This window comes from Gopherus evgoodei, chromosome 2 (assembly GCF_007399415.2).
Source record: "Gopherus evgoodei ecotype Sinaloan lineage chromosome 2, rGopEvg1_v1.p, whole genome shotgun sequence".
NCBI classification, from domain to species: domain Eukaryota; kingdom Metazoa; phylum Chordata; order Testudines; family Testudinidae; genus Gopherus; species Gopherus evgoodei.
Window position 1 is genome coordinate 277184710 of NC_044323.1, and position 19400 is coordinate 277204109.

Sequence of the window (19400 nt, forward strand, 5' to 3'; positions counted from 1 at the left end):
TTTTATCCCTTTCTCTCTCTCTTACAGGGCACATCTACACTGCAATAGGGAGTGAGCCTCCCAGCTCAGGTCCACAGACTCACACAAGCGTGGCTCTTGCTAGTGCTCTAGAAATGGGTGTGGCTATGTAGCAGCTCAGGCTTTGAAGCCTGGGAGGGAAGGGGTAGTCTTGAGAGTTTTCCTCCCAGTGCAGGAGGTGGAAGCAACATTTCCAGATAACAATAATATACTCAGTTTAGAGTCTATCCCTGTTGTAGGCCTCCTTACCTTTCTGGCATCAGGTGTGGCTGTGACTCCGTTTCTCCTCTGGTATGCTGACTCCCTCCTCTGGTAGGGTTGATTTGGATTTTTTTTAAGTACTTTTGACTCTTGAGCCAAAGGAGAAGTCTTCCTCTTCCAGGGAAACCAAAACATAAACACATAATGGTCCTTCAATCACTTGGGTTCAACAGTCTTTCATCCCATTGATACAGAGCGCCATAGTCCTTCAGCCTTACCGAACCTAAATAGCCTCTTACTCTGTTATGCAAGGATAAACAAGTTCTTGGCTAGGGTTGCCAACTTTCTAATCGCACAAAATCGAACACCCCTGCCTGCCACCTGCCCTGCCCCTTCTCCAAGGCCCCCGCCCCCACATGCTCCATCTCCCCTCCCTCCGTCGCTAGCTCTCCACCACCCTCACTCACTTTCACCTGCCTAAAGCAGGGCATTGGGGTGTGGGAGGGGGGTGAGGGCTCTGGATGGGGGTGCAGGCTCCACATAGGAGCAGAAATGAGGGGTTCATAGAGAGGGCTCTTGACTGGGGCAGGGGGCTGGGGTGCGGGGAGGGGGATGAGGCAGGGTGTTGGGGTGTGTGCGGGCTCTGGGAGGGAGTTTGGGTGTGGGAGAGGAATCCAGGCTGGGGCAGGGAGTTAGGGTGCAGGAGAGGGTTCAGGGTGCAGGGTCCAGGTGGCACTTACTGCGGCTCTCGGGAAGCAGCCGCCAGGTCCCCGCAGCCCTTAGATGCATGGGCGGCCAGGGAGGCTCCACATGCTGCCCTCGAGTCTGCAAGCGCTACTCACGCAGCTCCCATTGGTCACGGTTCCTGGCCAATGGGAATTGCAGAGCCGTCCCTCAGGGCAGGGGCAGCACACAGAACTTCTCTGGTTGCCCACGCATCTCAGGACCGCAGGGACCTGGTGGCCACTTCTGGGAGCTGCGTGGAGTTAGGGCAGGCAGGGAGCCTGCCTTAGCCCTGGGCCCACACTGCTCCACCAACCAGACTTTTAACAGCCTGGTCAGCAATGCTGACCAGAGCCGCCACTGTCCCCTTTTGACCCTATTCTTGGCTATATCTATTCTTGGCTAACCTTCTTTGGTCTGCCCGAGGCGAAACTGATGCAAGGGAATGAGTAGGGACCTCATCCCACCCATCTTGGAAGTTCCAGCCTGTGACCCCTGAACAAGCACAAGCCAGGATCTAACAACAGATCTCATCTTGTTGCCCCAGTAATTTTCCTTTATGTGTTTTACCCTTCCTTGGGGTTCCTGTCTTATCTTCTGTCTCTCTATAGGCCTCAGCATGGGCCCTTTTCACCACAGTCCTGCCTGGGCTAGCTCCCTCAGTGAAGAGGCACTACTCAGGATCTTCCTTTTATCTTGGACTTCTCTAAACAAAGTCAAAAGCTTGCATTATTTAATCATGCAGTCACCTGAGGCCAGCCACATGGTTACTGGCCTACATTTCCCAGCATTCCTTTTGGATCAGATCCCTCACAATGCCCTGGTTGTGCACGGCAGCCACCTGGGGCCATGTCTGGCTTATATATTTCTTTAAAGAGCTAGTGTACATTCTGTTACACTCCCCTCCCTTTCAAGTTCAGGGCTCATTCTGTTTCAAGTGGTGGTTATTTCCTGAGGGACTGATTTTCCTAGTGCAGGACATGTATTACTTCTATTCTTTAATGGGAGGAGTTATACATGTCCTGCAGTGGAAGAAAAGAGCCCCAAGTATAAAGTTCACAGTAAGACCAAAATACACTCAGCTCTGAATATCAATTTCTGCTGGTCCATGAGCTCTGAGAAGCCAGGCAACAATGGAGTAATACAACAGAGTGATTTATTCCTGCATAACAGAATGACTGCTTTGAGTGAGCTCAAGGTTGGAAGGAGACATTTTGCCACCTCTGTGGTTTGCTCATTACTGAGATTTTCCAGTCATTATGGGGCTTATCCAGCAGGCGCTGAAGTCAATGGGTTATTTTGATACAACAAAACCAGTCGGATTCCCAAATGCCTATCAAGACCAACTCTAAAACATTAGGCTATGGAACATGAAGGCCAAAGATATGGCAGCCAAAGTATAGGGTACTAATGGACTTTGTTTCACTGGGCAGTAGAGGAAACTCCCAGGAAACATTAATCCACCACCCCGTCCCTCTCAATTACCTATTATCATACACCGTATGGGCTTATGTTTGCTTTACGAGCTCTGCATTACAGATGTGTGCTGTACATGCATATCTATCTATCTATTAAGCACATCATTCTGTTGCTCTAGTAGCACCACATCTGGACTATCTATTGTACATCTTTTATGGACACCCTAAAAGAACCTATGAAGAGTCACAGTGAATTCTGCACCTTCCAGGATATTCATTTCAGCAGAACTTGTGACAGAGGTGGACTGGAGGTAAAAAAATTCTTTTTTTGGACAAAGCACACCCTCTTTCAGAAGTGTTATCAATGCAGATGTTGTCAGATGTGTTGTCAGATACTACCGATGTAGTGTTATCAGATGTGTTGTCAGATACTACCGGTGTGGTGCTCTGCTCTCTCCAATGTTGGTACCACTCGGCTGCGTGCATGTGTTCCCCCTGTGTGCTGTCCCAGCTCTTCGAAGGTAGCTGACACAGCAGACTCGAAGAGAACCCCCAATGACCATAGAGTCTAGTAAGGTACGAAGGCATGTCGGCCAGGTTTATTGCCGTATTGGACACAACGATAGTTCCCCTAGATTGTTACTCTAGTAAAAGGCATACTACAAATATATGCCCGATGGTTAATGGACTCGGCTCAGTCAGTGGCGGGACTTTCCACTGCCCCCTCGGCCGGACAAAGACACCGACCCAGGGATACATTCTTATACATAGGTACAAACAAGTTACACATCACTCCTGATGTATTGAGGTGCGACCCCTCTACGTAGCAAGGTACAACCCCTCTACGTAATAAGGTGCCGCCTCTCACCTTGTACATGCTGGTTGGAAAAAAACAACTCTATTCATCATATTACCCTTTTGCCCCAGTCATTGGGATGGGTCAGTCTGTTCCTCATTATCTGTGTGGAATGTGCAAGTATGTGAATGTTCTGATCTCTAGTGTTCAGTACCTTTTAGGTACGTATCTTCTTGCAGCATCAGCCCTTTCCTTGCGAGCTTCTGTGAGCAGGGCTTGTCTCTGGCTCACAGCTTCACTTTGCTTTATGTTAGCAAAGTCTTGACCATTACTTTAGTTCAGGCCTCAGGCCTCATACCGGGCCTCTGATACCAAGGTTTATATCTTAGGGCCTCCTCTTACTACAGCAGATATGAAAGGGCTCAGTCACTGCAAATCTATATTTTAGAGCACAGATGCATCTGGAAAACAAGCATTTTCACACTAAGACTGAGATAATTTGCCATACCTGGACTGGCTCTGATGGGAGGATTTTGCTGTCACTATTCTAATGAGGTCCCTATCCATGTTTCTGCTGAAACACTGTTGCATGATCCAAAATGAAAATCAACTCTGGGAAAGGGCTGGTGGAATTTATCTTGCATGTAGTTTTATATATTTTAAAGAAGTTTGGGGTATTCAATATTATTAAAGTAAATGCAGCTTTTGGCAGTGAGAGGAAAAAATTGTTTGGTGTACCCTTTAGAGAGGAAGGCTGGCCTAGTGATTAAGTACACTAGCCTAGCCTTAAGAGACCTGAATTCTGTTCCCTGGACTTCCTGGGAGATCTTGGGTAAATCATTTATTCTCTCCATTCCTCAGTTCTCCATCTGTAAAATGGGAATTATCACTACCTCACAGGTAGTGAGACACTCAGATCCTCAGGTAATGGGGGCCATATAAATACCTTAGATAGATAGCCTGGGATAAATGTGTTACATCTGGATAAAGTGCTCATAACCCTGTCAGTTAAACACTGCACTCATCCAGAACATTTCTCAGGTTGATCAAGATGCCTTCAGCATCCTAAACACCTTGGGCCTATTTGCTGACTCAAAACACACACCTAAACTAAGCCTACCTCACCGCTTCTGGATACCAATTTCTAGCTCTATGGATACTAAATTCATCCATCTGGATGCCATAAAAGGTCAGTGCATTTTTTGCTCGGATGGGGATGGTGCAGAGAGTCTGCCTCACTTGCAAAGCCCACACAAAGGCATGCTTCTTTTTGTTCACTGTGGAGAATTCCTTTATGAGCTGCTCCAGGGGCTGGCCAGCTCCTCACAACCCCAATACAGGGCTGTGCCACACTGACTCAGGGCTATGCCTAAATGTCACAGCTGAGCCAACATGCCCCTAAGGATTAATGGCATTCCCTACTATTAGTGAAAACTTTTAGTGACTTGGGCATAAAAATAAAGAAAGGTCGAATCTGCTTCTGTGTATTAGCTTCCTGAAAGAAAAAATTGTCTTTATCATAGTCTACTAATTTTACTAAGATGCTACATGATTACCACTCTCTGGTCCAACAGCTGGAAGGGGTGAAAACTCATGTACTTACTTATTTACTATATCTGGGGTAAGCTTTTGCAGATCAATAGGCTGCAACTTTTAAAACCGTATTAAGTAAAAATCTTTCCAACTCTGTTTACAAGTAGCTTATGTGAGGGGATTCACTCATCTCCACGTTATATTTTCTGCTACCTGTTTCTATTTCTTTATTAATTAGAGTTTGCATCCCAAGTCAATAATCTGCAAAAATGCTTATATAATGGACTGCTCTTATAGACCACCTCTCTTCCTAGCCTCCCAATCCAAATCCAACACATTTCCTAGAGACAGCAAAGCCAGACTATATGAATTAAAATCTACCATGAAGGAGTAATATTTGACTACCACTCCCTTCTTTGTACTCCCTCACTTTTGCACATATTCCTTCCCTGCCAGTTATAAAACAGATTATATCTATGTTATTATATTATTAGAGGGACAAGGTGGGTGAAGAAATATCTTTTATTGGACCAACTTCTGTTGGCAAGAGAGACAAGCTTTCCAGTCATGGGGAGTGGTGGGGTGGGGTATGAGAGTAGTTGGTGTGACAAAGTTCCTCCTCTACCTTGGTGGGTCCTGCGCTTATTGGTGGATTTGCTCACCTCAGTGATTTTCCCCTCTGGAGGAACCCACAGTCTCAGTCAACTCCTCCTGTGTCTGATCAGGAGTTGCAAGGTTTGGGGGGAACCCAGGCCTGCCCTGTACTCCGGGTTCCATGTGGATTGCAGCTGTCTGTAGTGCCTCTTGTAACAGCTGCATGACAGCTACAACTCCCTGGGCTACTTCCCCATGGCCTCCTCCAAACACCTTCTTTATCCTCACCACAGGACCTTCCTCCTGCTGTCTGATAATACTTGATTGTCTGATAATTCCTCAATCCTCCAGTAGCACACCCTCTCAGTCTCAGCTCCTTGTGCCTCTTGCTCCCAGCTCCTCACATGTGCTTCCTCTCCTCTGGCTCCTCCCTGCCTGACTGGAGTGAGCTCCTTTTTAAACCCAGGTGCCCTGATTAGCCTGCCTTGATTGGCTGCAGGTGTTCTAATCAAAGTAGCTATTTCCACTGCCTTCTAGAAAGATCTTAATTGGCCCCAGGTGCCTTGATTAACCTGGAGCAACTGCCATTTGGTTACCATGGTACTAGGGATTTGTTTAGCCTGGGGCTAACATACCCGTTCCTCAATACTTTACTGTAGCCATCTGGCCTTGCCCCATCACATATCCCCCCCTCTGCTCAACACCATAGGGTTGGGCAACTTGGGATGCCAGGCAGTGTGCTCGTGAAAAACCATCAGTGTTGCCGTGGGGGCATCCAGCCCTGTGCCGTATGCGGAACTGGAATGGTTGGAGGGATAAGAACCACCTGGTGACCCTTGCATTCTTTTCCTTATTTCTCTGCATCCACTGGAGGGGTGCATGGTCCGTCACAAGAGTAAATCGTCGGCCTAAGAGGTAATAACGCAGTGTCTCTATGGCCCATTTGACAGCAAGGCATTCTCTCTCGACTACTGCATACATCTGTTCTCTTGGGAGCAGCTTTCTGCTTAGATAGAGGATCGGATGTTCTTCTTCTTCTATCATTTGTGACAGAACTGCCCCCAACCCCACCTCAGAAGCATCTGTCTGTAAAATAAATTCCTTGGTAAAGTCCAGGGCTATGAGTATGGAGTCATTACTGAGAGCCGTCCGAAGGTCTAAAAATGCCCCCTCTGCTGCGTTGGTCCACTTCACCATGTCTGGACCTCGGGCCTTCACCATGTTCAGTAGAGGACTTGCCCTACTGGCAAAGTGGGGAATAAAACGTCAGTATTAGCCTACCATGCCTAGGAATGCACAGACCTGCTTCTTTCAGGTCGGCCGGGGCCAGTTTTGAATCGCCTCTAGCTTATTAATTTGGGGCTTCACTATACCCCTTCCTACAATATATCCCAGGTACCTAGCCTCTGCTAGCCCTATGGCACATTTAGCAGGATTAGCGGTGAGGCCAGCCCACCTTAAGGTGCGTAGTACTGCCTCAACTTTCTCCAAGTGGGTTCCCCAGTCTGGTGTATGGATGATGACATCATCTAGGTATGCAGCTGCATAACTAGTATAGGGGCGCAGCAGCTTATCCATGAGGCGCTGGAATGAGGCTGGGGCCCCATGTAACCCAAAAGGGAGGACAGTGTACTGGAATAGCCCATCTGGGGTGGAGAACGCTGTCTTTTCTTTAGCTTCTTTGGTCAGGGGAATCTGCCAATACCCTTTTGTTAGATCCAGTGTAGTCAAGAATCGGGCACTACCCAGTCGGTCAACCAGTTCGTCAATGCGTGGTATAAGGTATGCGTCAAATTGGGATACTTCATTCAGTCAGCGACAGTCATTACAGAATCTCGTGGTACCATCAGGTTTGGGCACTAGAACGATTGGACTGCACCACTGACTGTAGGATTCTTCAATAATGCCTAATTCTAACATTTTCTTTACTTTGGCTTGATTTCTTCTCTTTTGGCTGCTGGGATTCAGTAGGGTCTCAGTGTTACCTTGGCTCCGGGGATCGTGTGGATATGGTGATAGGTCTCAGTCGTCCGTCCCGGTTTTGTAGAACACATCTCGGTTGCAATTAATCATGTCAGCTGCCTCGATCTTTTGGATTGGCGTCAAGTCAGGTGATATCTTCACTTGCTCATGTAAGTTATCCTCCTAGGGAAGGGTCTCCTGGGTGACTAAGCATGCTTCTCGATCATGCCAAGGTTTTAGAAGATTGATGTGGTAAATTTGCTTCGGTTTCCTGCGGCCTGGCTGCCGCACCTTACAGTTTACCTCTCCCACGGCTTCAATCACTTCATAGGGTCCCTGTCACTGGGCCAACAGCTTGCTTTTTGCTGTGGACACCAGGACCATTACTCGATCCCCTGGTTGGAACCGTCGAAGCTTTGCTTGGTGGTTATAATGGGTCCGTTGGGTCTCCTGTGCTTTCTCCAGGTGTTCCTGTACAATGGGTGTAACTCGGGCTATCCGATCCCTCATCTGTAGTACATGCTCGACTATGTTCCTTCCAGGATTTGGCTCCTCTTTCCAGGCTTCTCTGGCTATATCCAATATGCCTCAGGGGTGGCACCCATATAGTAGTTTGAATGGAGAGAAACCTGTGGAGGCTTGTGGAACTTCTCAGATGGCGAACATGACGTAAGGCAATAGGGTATCCCAGTCTTTCCCATCCTGGCTCACCACTTTCCTGATCATGGCCTTGAGGGTCCTATTGAAAGTTTCTACAAGACCATCTGTTTGTGGATGGTATACAGAGGTCCGTAGGGCTTGTATATGGAGCAATGAACAGAGATCTTTCATCAACCTGGAAACAAAAGATGTCCCTTGATCAGTCAGTATCTCCTTGGGTAGCCCAGTCCGGGAAAAGATCTGTACTAGCTTCTTAGCTATTGTTTTGGAAGCTGTGTTGCATAGGCGGACAGCTTCCGGGTATCAGGTTGCATAGTCTAGTACAACCAGCACATGTTGGTGGCCCTGAACTGTCTTCTCTAGGGGCCCAATCAGATCCAAGGCTATGCGTTCAAATGGTACCTCTATTATTGGAAGAGGTATCAAAGGGGACCGTAAGTGTGGGCGAGGGCTATGTAGCTGACACTCTGGACAAGAGGTGCAGTATTGCCTGACATCTTCATGTACTCCTGGCCAGAAGAACCTCTGCAGGATCCTGGCCTGGGTTTTCTCTACCCCTAAGTGTTCTCCAAACAGGTGACTGTGGACGAGGCTCAATATGGCTTGTTGATGTATCTCCTGCTCCTGCATTTGTACCACATGGTACAGGAGATCTTTCTTCACTAAAAAGTAGGGTCCTGGACCCTGGACCTTCCCCTCCACTGGTATCCCATCTATCTCAGCCACCTCTTTCCTTATGTTATCATATCTAGGGTCCTCTGCCTGGTCCCGTCTGAAAGTCTCTCTCCCAGGACTAACCTGTCTGAGCTCCCAGGGGTTGACTTCTGCTTCTTCCAATGGCTCGTTGCCAGCACGGCTGGGGCCAGCCTCCAGCTCACCTTCCGTGTTGGTAGTCTCTCTGATGGCTGCTCGTGTCCATCTGCCTACTAGCATGGTCTTCTGGCCCTGGGTCAGGATCCAGGTTCCCAAAGCCTTCGCGGCCTTCCTTTCTTTTTTAGTCTTCTGGGCCTTTTGAGGGGCTGAGAACAGATCCTAAGAAAACTCAGAAAACACTGGGGGTTGACATTTGCCCAGTGATGAGTCGCTGCCAGCAGGGTCTCCACTTCCCTCCAGCCTCTCCGGGGGGAGTAAATTATCAAACCCTGGATAGTCCCTCCCAATAACTACAGGATATGGGAGTTTAGGAACTACGCCCACTGTCACCTTAATGGGTTTCCCCTGAACCTCTATCTCCACTGGAATGGTGGGGTCATGGCTCATGGCCCCATGCACAAATGTCACTGCTACACATTTGGCTTGCAGCAGCTGGCTGCTTTTTACCAGCTTACCCGATATAAGGGTGATAGCACTCCCCGAGTCCACAAGTGCTGTAGTCTCTGCTCCATTTATCTTCACCGGCCTGGTGTAGTTATGCAGGGCTAATGCGACGCCCGCAAGGTGGATAAGGGAGCATGGGACCTCCCAATCCCCCAAGTTGCATTGCATAGGCTCCTCGGTGCTGGAACACTGTGCTGCTATGTGTCCTCACTCCTCACATGCATCTATAATTGTTTGTAACCATTCTCCTATCATGTGGGCTAGGGGGTTTAGTCCCAGCATTCTCCTCACTCAGGCCAATCCCTTCCTTCTGGAGTCTCTGCTGGCTTTCAGCCCCCCTCTTCTTCCCCAGGGGCTTGGCTGTCCCACCTTCCAGGGTTGGGGTTCGGTGTTTGCTACGAAAGGGGCTTACCTTGGGTAGTCGGGTCAATTCACTGGCTGTCATGCGTCTTTCTACCAGCGTGATCATCTCGTCATAGGTGGACGGATCGTTCTGGTTTACCCATTTGCAGAGATCTAGTGGCAGTGCCCTCATGTACCGGTCAATGACCAGAACCTCTAGTATCTCTTCCGGACTCCGGGACTCTGTTTGCAACCACTTTCGTGCGAGATGGATGAGGTCATACAATTGGGACCGTGGGGTTTTGTCTTCCTGGTACCTCCATTCATGATAACACTGGGCCTGCACTGCGGCCGTTACCCCAGATCTGGCCAGGATCTCTGCCTTCAGCTGGGAGTAGTCTGCTGCAGCCTCTTCAGGCAGATCATGATAGGCCTTCTGGGCCTCCCCACACAGGAATGGGGCAAGGATGCCAGACCACTGATCTCGAGGCCAGGCCTCCCGTAGGGCTGTCCTCTCAAAGGCCAGAAGGTATGCCTCTACATCATCCTCCCGCGTCATTTTCTGCAGCCAATGGCTAGCCCGTATGAGCCGTGTCCCATCATGGCCACGGTTCAGCTCTGTAAGGGTCTTTACCTGGTTTACCAGTTCCCGCAACATAGCTCGGCCTTGGGCAGCTTGGTCCATCAGCTGGCAATTAGTCTCTTGCTGCAGCCGCCCTGCTTCTTGCTGGGCGGCTGCCTGGACATGGGTAGCCTCCTGCTGGGCCGCCGTGGCTTGTATCAGTGCCCGCACTATGTCACCCATTGTGGTGACAAAAAAATTAACCCCCTCTCTTTTTTTTTTAAATCACCCTCTTCCTTCCACCGTGCTATACACACCAAAAATCCCACTTCTGACACCAGTTGTGACAAAGTTCCTCCTCTACCTTGGTGGGTCCTGTGCTTATTGGTGGATTTGCTCACCTCAGTGATTTTCCCCTCTGGTGGAACCCACAGTCTCAGTCAACTCCTCCTGTGTCTGATCAGGAGTTGCAAGGTTTGGGGGGGACCCAGGCCCGCCCTCTACTCTGGGTTCCAGCCCATGGCCCTGTGGATTGCAGCTGTCTATAGTGCCTCCTGTAACAGCTGCATGACAGCTACAACTCCCTGGGCTACTTCCCCATGGCCTCCTCCAAACACCTTCTTTATCCTCACCACAGGACCTTCCTCCTGCTGTCTGATAATGCTTGATTGTCTGACAATTCCTCAATCCTCCAGTAGCACACCCTCTCAGTCTCAGCTCCTTGTGCCTCTTGCTCCCAGCTCCTCACATGTGCTTCCTCTCCTCTGGCTCCTCCCTGCCTGACTGGAGTGAGCTCCTTTTTAAACCCAGGTGCCCTGATTAGCCTGCCTTGATTGGCTGCAGGTGTTCTAATCAAAGTAGCTATTTCCACTGCCTTCTAGAAAGATCTTAATTGGCCCCAGGTGCCTTGATTAACCTGGAGCAACTGCCGTTTGGTTACCTTGGTACTAGGGATTTGTTTAGCCTGGGGCTAACATACCTGTTCCTCAGTACTTTACTGTAGCCATCTGGCCTTGCCCCATCACACTGGTTATCGATTTGTTGTAATAAGCCATAAATTCATTGTCTATTCAGTCCATGATTTTTAGTGGCTAGCAACGTTATAAATTTTTGAAGGTGTTGTGCAGGTTTCCTTTGAGGATGAGGACTGAGAAGTCAGATACAGGGTGATAGCTTTATCCGATGAAGTGAGTATTCAGCCACGTAAGCTCATGCTCCAATATGTCTGTTAGTCTATAAGGTGCCACAGGACTTTGCTGCTTTTACAGATCCAGACTAACATGGCTACCCCTCTGATACTTGTTAAAAGGGTTCACCCACAGGTGATATGGTGTTTTTGTCTTTTGTCATTTTCCTGTGTGAGTTCATACGAGTGTTTTGATACATTTCATCGATATCGTTTTATTGGGGAATTTAGTGCACTGGATGAGGTACATCACATGTTGTGATAGGCATGTGTGTGACCCATGAATCTTGAAAGGTGTGTTATGTGTGGGTTTTTCGTCCTAGCTGAGGAGATATGTCTATAGGTTTTGCATCTGTTGTTCTGGCAGCGTCTGGTGCTGCTTTGAGTTGCTGTGTCCTGATCTAGGGGGAGCTTGCTTTTGATGATAAACTTGGAGCAGTTCGGGGGATGGTTGAAGGCCAGAAGAGGGAGCCAGGAAAGATTTATTTCAGGCTGTGGTCCCCACTGAGTGTGGGTTGTAATTATTTAATGATACCTCATATGGTTTCCAGTGTTGGATGGTAGGTAACAACTAGGGGTGTGCGATTGGAGACAGTTTTATTCCTATATTGAAGCAAGTTCTCTTAGGGTATTTGGGTGGTCTGTTCCACAATGCAATCTACATCTCTGGTGGAGTGTCTTTGTTTGGTGAAGGCAGTTTAAATGTTAAGGTGTATATCCTGGACTTTCTCCTCAGAGCATATTCTGTGGTATGAGTGGCTGGCTATAGATAACAGATTTATTGGTGTGTTACTGGATCTGTGAAGGTAGATGTGGTGATCTGCGGGTTTCTTGTATATAATTGTCTGTAGGGTTCCACTGTTGAAGCTGACTGTGGTGTCCAGGAAGTTGATGCTAGTGTAGGAGTGTTCCAGAGAGAGTTTAATGGATGGGTGGTGGTTGTTGAAGTTGTGATGGAAATCTAAAACAGAATTTAGGTCATCCATCCAGAGGATGAAATATCATAGATGTGTCTCAAGTACATCACTGGTTTTGTGGTGTATTTGTCCAGAAATTCTTCTTCAAGGTGGCTCATGAAGAGGTTGGCATATTCCCCACCCCCTTGTGATTAGAGAGGTGTTAACAGATCACTTCACCTTGTATCTTCCTTTGAAATAGCTACTTATGCTAAACAATCTGTTGCACTTTGTGTTCAGCTGTGACACTCTGAATACATTTCCCAGACCTGAAGACCTCTATGTAAGCTTGAAAGCTTACTTCTCTCACCAACAGAAGTTGGCCCAATAAAAGATATGACCTCACCCACCTTGTCTCTCTAATATCCTGTAACCAACAGAGCTATAACAGCACTGCCTGCAACAAGGGTTATTATATTATTGATGGTAGAAATAAGCTGTGTTCCTTTTCAGCCTTCAGGAGAAAGAACTTGAATAGCAATGGGTTTTGTATTCCTTTATAAGTAAGTGTGTGTGTGTGTGTGTGTAACTTGTTGAGGGAAAGCAGAATCAAAGAGGTGAGTTTTGCGTTTAGTTCTAGGAACTCTCACAATTATAGTTTCCATCCAAATGGACCATACCCCTACCCCCCTTCCCCTGTTTTACAACCATTTATTAAGTGGGAGCCCTCTTGTTATTTGTCTCCCAGATAAATGCTTCAAGCAACCGCATTCACAGTAGCAGGGTGAATAGCCCCACAGCGGGCCTGATCCAAAGCCCATTTGGAGTCAGTGGGAATCTTTTCAATTACTTCAATGGGCTTTGGATCAGGCCTGGAGAGAGGAGTATTACATTGCTCCCTAAAAGTGCCAAGAGTTAGGTGCATCATGCTCCCTGCTGGCAGGGTATTCTATAGTCAACATTACCCATTCCAACATTCAACCAAGAACTAGATAAATTCATGGAGGATAGGTTCATCAATGGCTATTAGCCAGGCTGAACAGTGATGGTGTCCCTAGCCTCTTTTCGCCAGAAGCGGGAATGAGCAACAGGGGATGGATCACTTGATGATTACTTGTTCTGTTCATTCCCTCTGGGGCACCTGACATTGGCTACTGTTGAAGACAGGATACTGGGTTAGATGCACCTTTGGTCTGACCCAGTATGGCCTTTCTTATGTTTTTATGTACCCCACCCAGAACACTCTGCCTCACGGTCTTTTAACCCCGTGGACAGGTTTCTCTCAGATTCTCTGAACAATATTTCACTGAGGACTTTAAAGATAAGAACGAGGAACTTGAAACTGATTAGAAATGAAGTAAAGAGTCATTGTAAAGCACAGCATGTGATAGAGGGTACGTCTTCACTACCAGCTGTATCGGCAGGTAGCAATCGATTTCTCGGGGATCGATATATTGTGTCTCATCTAGACTTGATATATCGATCCCTGAACGAGCTCCTGTCGACTCCGGAACTCCACCAACGCGAACGGCGGTAGCGGAGTTGACGGGGGAGCCACGGACGTCGATCCCGCACTGTGAGGACAGTAGGTAACTTGATCTAAGTTACTTCGACTTCAGCTACGCTATTCATGTAGCTGAAGTTGTGTATCTTAGATCGATTTCCCCCTCCCCAGTGTAGACCAGCCCAGACTCTAATCTCATGGGATGTTTGACCTAAAAGGTAGCCATCTGCGGGCTGAACAAGCTGAAGTTTTCATACCACCTTCACTCTGAACCCTGGGTGGACCTCGCTGGGCTAGGCTAGTAGTGATGAAAGCCTGGATTGTCATGTGACAAGACCACATCTGAAACATATACCCGTATGAAGAAGAGACTGACTGCTTCACCTATGTGCACAGGCCAGGGATGGCAAAACAGAACGGAGTGTTCCAGATATGTTTTCCAAAACATCATAGAACCTCATTTTAAAACTGAAATGTTTATTGTTTCTCTGCCATTCCTTTGTCCCTTCTGTGGCAAGAAACAAAAATTCATCAGTGTCACTCTCAGAGCAGAGCTTCAAGGCTAGCACACCCCAAATATTTAGAACCACAGGCTACTTTCATCCATGTCGAACTGAGCAGCAGTGACTGAAGGAAGACAGACAAAGAAGAGGAATTTAATTCACTGAATATGAAAGTGTCAGTTCCAGACACCTTAAGAAGCAAAAACTACAAGATATAAGAAATGGAAAATGCTTGGCTGGTGGAGAGCTGGCTTAGTTATCTAATTTCTTCATGTGTGAAGCTGCTTTTGCTGAAGCAAGGTGCAATGCTGGGTAGCATATCAGCATCATAACACACTACATCTAATGCACAGCAAACAGAACATCCCAGGGGTGCTTACCATGCATGGAATAATAAATAATAACAGAGTATTTTACATTTATATGGTATTTTTCCATCCTGGAGGATTACAAAGCACTTGACAAATTTAAACTGCTCTACAGATTATATATAGAGAACCACTTCTCCCATCACTGAGACACAGCCAGCCTTGTGCACAATACAACATACGTCAGGCATTAGGTTTTATGACAGAACACCAAGAATAGCTAATGTAATTAAAAGTGCCTCAGAAATGTCATGTCACTACCAGGATGCAGGCAGTCTGACCTAATGGCTGAAGCTGTAGTCAGGAGTCAGGCCAGCTCAGATACCAGGGGATCAGAGTCTGCAGCAATGCCAGCGGGCAGACTCAGATATCAGGTAGCAGGAAATTAAAGTCTGAGATGGGGGGGCTGAGTTAGGACACCAGTAGGTCAGAGCAAACAGCAAGAGCAGATAGCACAACAGACGCACTTCTAAGCAGTTGCACAGACAACTTCCTGTTCCTCTTCTTGGTTTAAACAGAAGCAGGTGTAACTTTAGTGCCCGCATGACCAAGATAGAGTCTGTTCTGCAGGCAGCTCTGACCAAGAAAAGGCATGTGCAGGAATGTAACGGGGAAAGTCCCTTCCACCCCAAGGGCACCTGTTCCCCCCAGCACACCCAGGAATGAACACACACACCGGAATAGAACAATGAATATCGGAAAGGGAAATACGTCTTTACAGAGGGATGAATGGAGAAAGACATCAGGGGGAAAGACAGGAGGAGCAGTAAAACTGGGTTGCATTCAACACGAGGCCCACATAAGTCCAGTGTTGGACTCTGAAAAGACAGACACTGAGCAGTGCATCTGCACTCTGAGTTTAGGAGTCCTGGGCAAAGTTGCAATCCAGTGGTGAGTCTTGGGTGCTCCTGGTATCTTGGGCACCAATAAACTTTCCCCAACAAACAACCGTCTGCGGTGCCATCTTCTGCCACTTTCTGCAAACCGGCACAGAGTGACAACCTCCCCACTTAACTAGCTAACAGCCTCCCTTTTTATTCCCAGTGCAAGGTGTAACGCCCCAGTACTCACAGCTCTGGGCAGCAGGGGTACTGGGTCCAACTCCAGTTTGTCCTTCTTGGGAAATTTCCTCCCTGGCACAGTGCTCCTCTTGGCTCCTGTCCTGGTGTACCCAGTCAGCCGCTCTGTCCCTCCCAGGCTTCGGGCAGGTTCTTGGATGCTTTACTTTGTGAGGGCCTGCTTGCTGCATAGGGTTGCCAACTTGGTAATAATATTTAAAAACCAGACATTCCAGCAGGAGTTCTGGAACATCACCTGCCTTGTCACTTCCCCCCTCCCTGCCCAGCCTATTCCCCCAAAGTCCAGTCGCTGCCCCACCCCTTCTTCCAACCTCCCACCTCTGCCTTGCCTCTTCCCCTGAGGCCCCGCCCCCATCCACTCCTCTTCCTTCCCCTGTTGCTCATTGCTTTTCCCTTCTCACCCCCTGCTGCCTGGGTCAGGAGGGGCTCACCTGTGGCGCTGAGGCTGGGAGCTGCAGCTGCCCAACGAAGGTAGGAGGCAGCCTCGGCTGAACAGGGGCTGGAGCAGATGATGACTCTGTGCCTCCCCACCTCCCCCACTCACAGCAACTGGACTTGGGGTGTCTAGTCAGTAGATCTGACTGGACATGTCAGGTCCACTTTTCAACCAGACTTTCCAGTCGAAAACTGGCCACCCTATTGCTGCAGTCCTTCTGTGTGGAGCTCCAGACACACATAGCCTGTTGCTCTCCCTCTCGCTCCACTCCCCCTCACCCGCTCAAAAAACAGCACTTCCTCTTCCTGGAACAATTAGCACTTCCCCCCACCCCTCAGGACAAAGATTTAAAGGGGCCGTGCTTTCTAAACCCCAAAGGGGTTACACAGGGAAAGAATCATGACCCCTGGAGCTCCACCAATCAGATCCCAGGACTGAAGTCCTCTGTCAGAGTTGAGTTTCTAGTTCTGGTGACTGTTAATGGGTCAGTGAGCAGCAGGTTGGGACTTACTGGTGCCTAGGAGCAATGTGGACTCTGACCTGTAGGTAGGCAGAATGCAAGTACTGGCGTACATGCAGGAAACAGTTAAAAAGCCAGGGCTAATGCCTCACTCTTTCAAAAGAGTTTCATGGGATCAAAGGTGATCAGGAGCTCTCTTGTATGACCCACACAGAAGATGGCTCCTTCAGAAGTACAGTATTCTACAGAACATAATAGCATCGATTTACCTTATAGCTGAGCTGGTTCAAATGAGGATATCACAGAGACAGAGGTTTTTCCCTTCCCTATGCAGGCTGACAGCCTGCTCTGCCAGGATCTTGAAGCCGAAGAAGGGCAGAACATGCAGGATGGCTGAGTGGACGAAAAAGGAATCTGGTTTTAGGTGGAGGGAAACTTTCTTTTAAAGACCTTATTTTTGGGCTGGTATCCACAAAGGTATTTAAGTGCCTACATCCTGCTCAGTTGCTGCCTAACCCTGTAGGTGCCTAGGTGGCCTCTGAGCATGGCTACTGGATCAGGCTCCTCAGGGGAGTTCACACAAAATAGCTGGAAGGGGAGGGAAGGTCCTTCCTTTAAAACTGTGTGGATAGGGTATTCCCCCAGGATATGGAATCCCCTGGTTTAAGTCCCTCTTCCCTTGAAGGGGAGAAGTGATTTGAATAAGAATTTGCCCCCCTAACATGAGATGACAGTACTAGGCAGTAGTGTCATTCTAACTCTTTCTCTGACCCAATTAATATTTAAGTATTCCATTGCAGGGGTGCTGGAAAATTTTGTATAGAATATTAGGGTTGGAAGAGACCTCAGGAGGTCATCTAGTCCAACCCCCTGCTCAAAGGGGGACCAATCCCCAGATGGATTTTTGCCCCAGACCCCTAAATGGCCCCCTCAAGGATTGAGCTCACAACCCTAGGTTTAGGAGGCTAATGCTCAAACCAGTGAGCTATCCCTCCCCTCCATGAGGAGTGCTGAGAGCCATTGGACCAAACTGTAAACCCTGTATATAATGGCAACTACTTCAAGCCAGGAGGTGCTGCAGCACCCACCACACCCCTAGTTCCAGCACCTATGTTCCATTGTTTAATTAAAGTGTAAGAACTTTAAGTGGAGAGATTGAGGAAAATACACATTGGACTGTTCCATAGCCTAGTGGCTAGGGTGTGTCCCTTACTTAGAGGTGGCTGATCCCTGTTCAAGTCCCTTCTCCTCTGGAAGAGAGGGGATTTGAATCAGTGGCAAAGGTGGGTCTCCAACATCTTGGGTGTCTACCTAACCACAAAGCTAAAGATTATAAGGGAAGGCCTCCTTCCTGGCTGTCCTGTTTCAGGTCCTGCACACAGTTTAAGGTGGCTCAGCACCTCTCTTCCCCTCCAATTCATGGATCGCTAACAGAATTTGATGCCAATTTCCAAGAGAGGGGCAGGCTCCTCTCCTTGGTATCTCCCATTGGTTATGTTAGTTGCTCCCCACCCAGCATGCTGGTTTTTGCAGAGTCCGTTCTATGGTGTTTATGTCTCCCCATGCATTATATAGAAGCCTAACATCTAACGCAGGCTTTGTGGATTACTGTATTTTTCCTGTGATATTTTAGGCACTGCAGCACTCTGTACAGCGATACCTAAGTCCTTTTGTGGATCCTACCCTTAGGGACCTCAACGACCTCGGTGGAAAGGGAGTGGAGAATGAAAAATTTCCGGTCAAGAGCTAACTGGTGGCACATCTCAGCACTTGATTCTGCAGAAGATACTAATTAAGGGGGAATGAGTCCTAATCCTGATTGCCCTCCACTAAATCCAACTCCATAGTGCAAAGGGAAGTTGACAAGCAGGAAAGGGAAGGAGGAGATGTGGGTGGTGAGAGGAGGATGGGTAGTTGGACTGTAATCTGAAGAGGCATGGAAGGGACCTGTGCCACAGGGTACCCAAAACATCACTCACAGTAGAGGACAGATGGGTGTTTGTTGCAGAATGGCTGGGAGTACCTGGGGATGGAGGAGTAGCAGGAAATGGAACGCTTCAGAGAAGCTGGGAGTGCCAACTGCAAAGTGCGGGAGTGAGCTTACCTGAGAGAGGAGAGGACAATTCTGAATGAAGCCTCAGATCCAAACACACCTAGGTTCTGGAGTGGCTTGGCAGCTGCAAGTGAAGACAGAAAGACTGCTGTGGAGAGTTGCAAGGTAGAGCTTCTTCAGGCAGGTCTCCAGGAGTAGGGTCGCCAACTTTGGTTGGATGAATTCCTGGAGATTTCATCACATCACATGATCTTTAATTAAAGATTAATGTTTAATTCCTGGAGACTCTAGGACAACCCTGGAGGGTTGGCAACCCTACTCCAGGCATAGGTGCTGGAGCAATTTGTATAGTGGGGGTGCTCAAAGCTGTTGAACCAAACTGTAAACCCTGTATATGATGGACACTACTTCAAACCAGGGAGTGCTGCCGCACCTCCAGCACCACTAGTTCCAGCACCTATGTCTACAGGCAGTTGGGAGTGCATGGTCTCTGGACAGAGAGTGATGATGACTGGACCCTGCAACATATTACCTGATTGGACCTGTAGAGGGAGTTCACCTTTTGGGTAGGAAGGGAATGTATTTGCTGAACATCAGGAAGTGGGCTCTGGGTTCCCTTCTCTCCCTCTCTTGTTGAGGGCTAGGGATCTAGGAGGAGGCATGCTGGGCTAGTTTCTGTCCAGACTTAATAATCCTGACAAATGTTGCTTAACCATACATCCTTAGTTTTAGTTGTAAAAAGATCTGAAGTAAAATATTTTTGGAAGCATATGGGTATTTTTTGGTGTG

At 48.1% G+C, this 19400-nt stretch overlaps 1 long non-coding RNA gene across 2 annotated transcripts in view; it reads right to left on the bottom strand.

Annotated features, from left to right (window-relative positions):
* Positions 1-19400, bottom strand: part of LOC115647104 — a 130343-nt gene that overhangs the window by 19908 nt on the left and 91035 nt on the right. Inside the window, exons 3-6 of one of the 2 annotated variants that reach the window (XR_003999211.1) lie at positions 18663-18735; positions 16828-16951; positions 15655-15826; positions 268-393 (exon numbers count right to left, since the gene is read on the bottom strand). This is a non-coding gene — a long non-coding RNA (uncharacterized LOC115647104). Of the gene's footprint in view, positions 1-267; positions 394-15654; positions 15844-16827; positions 16952-18662; positions 18736-19400 lie in introns of both variants that reach the window. The other variant, XR_003999210.1, reaches the window with a different exon arrangement.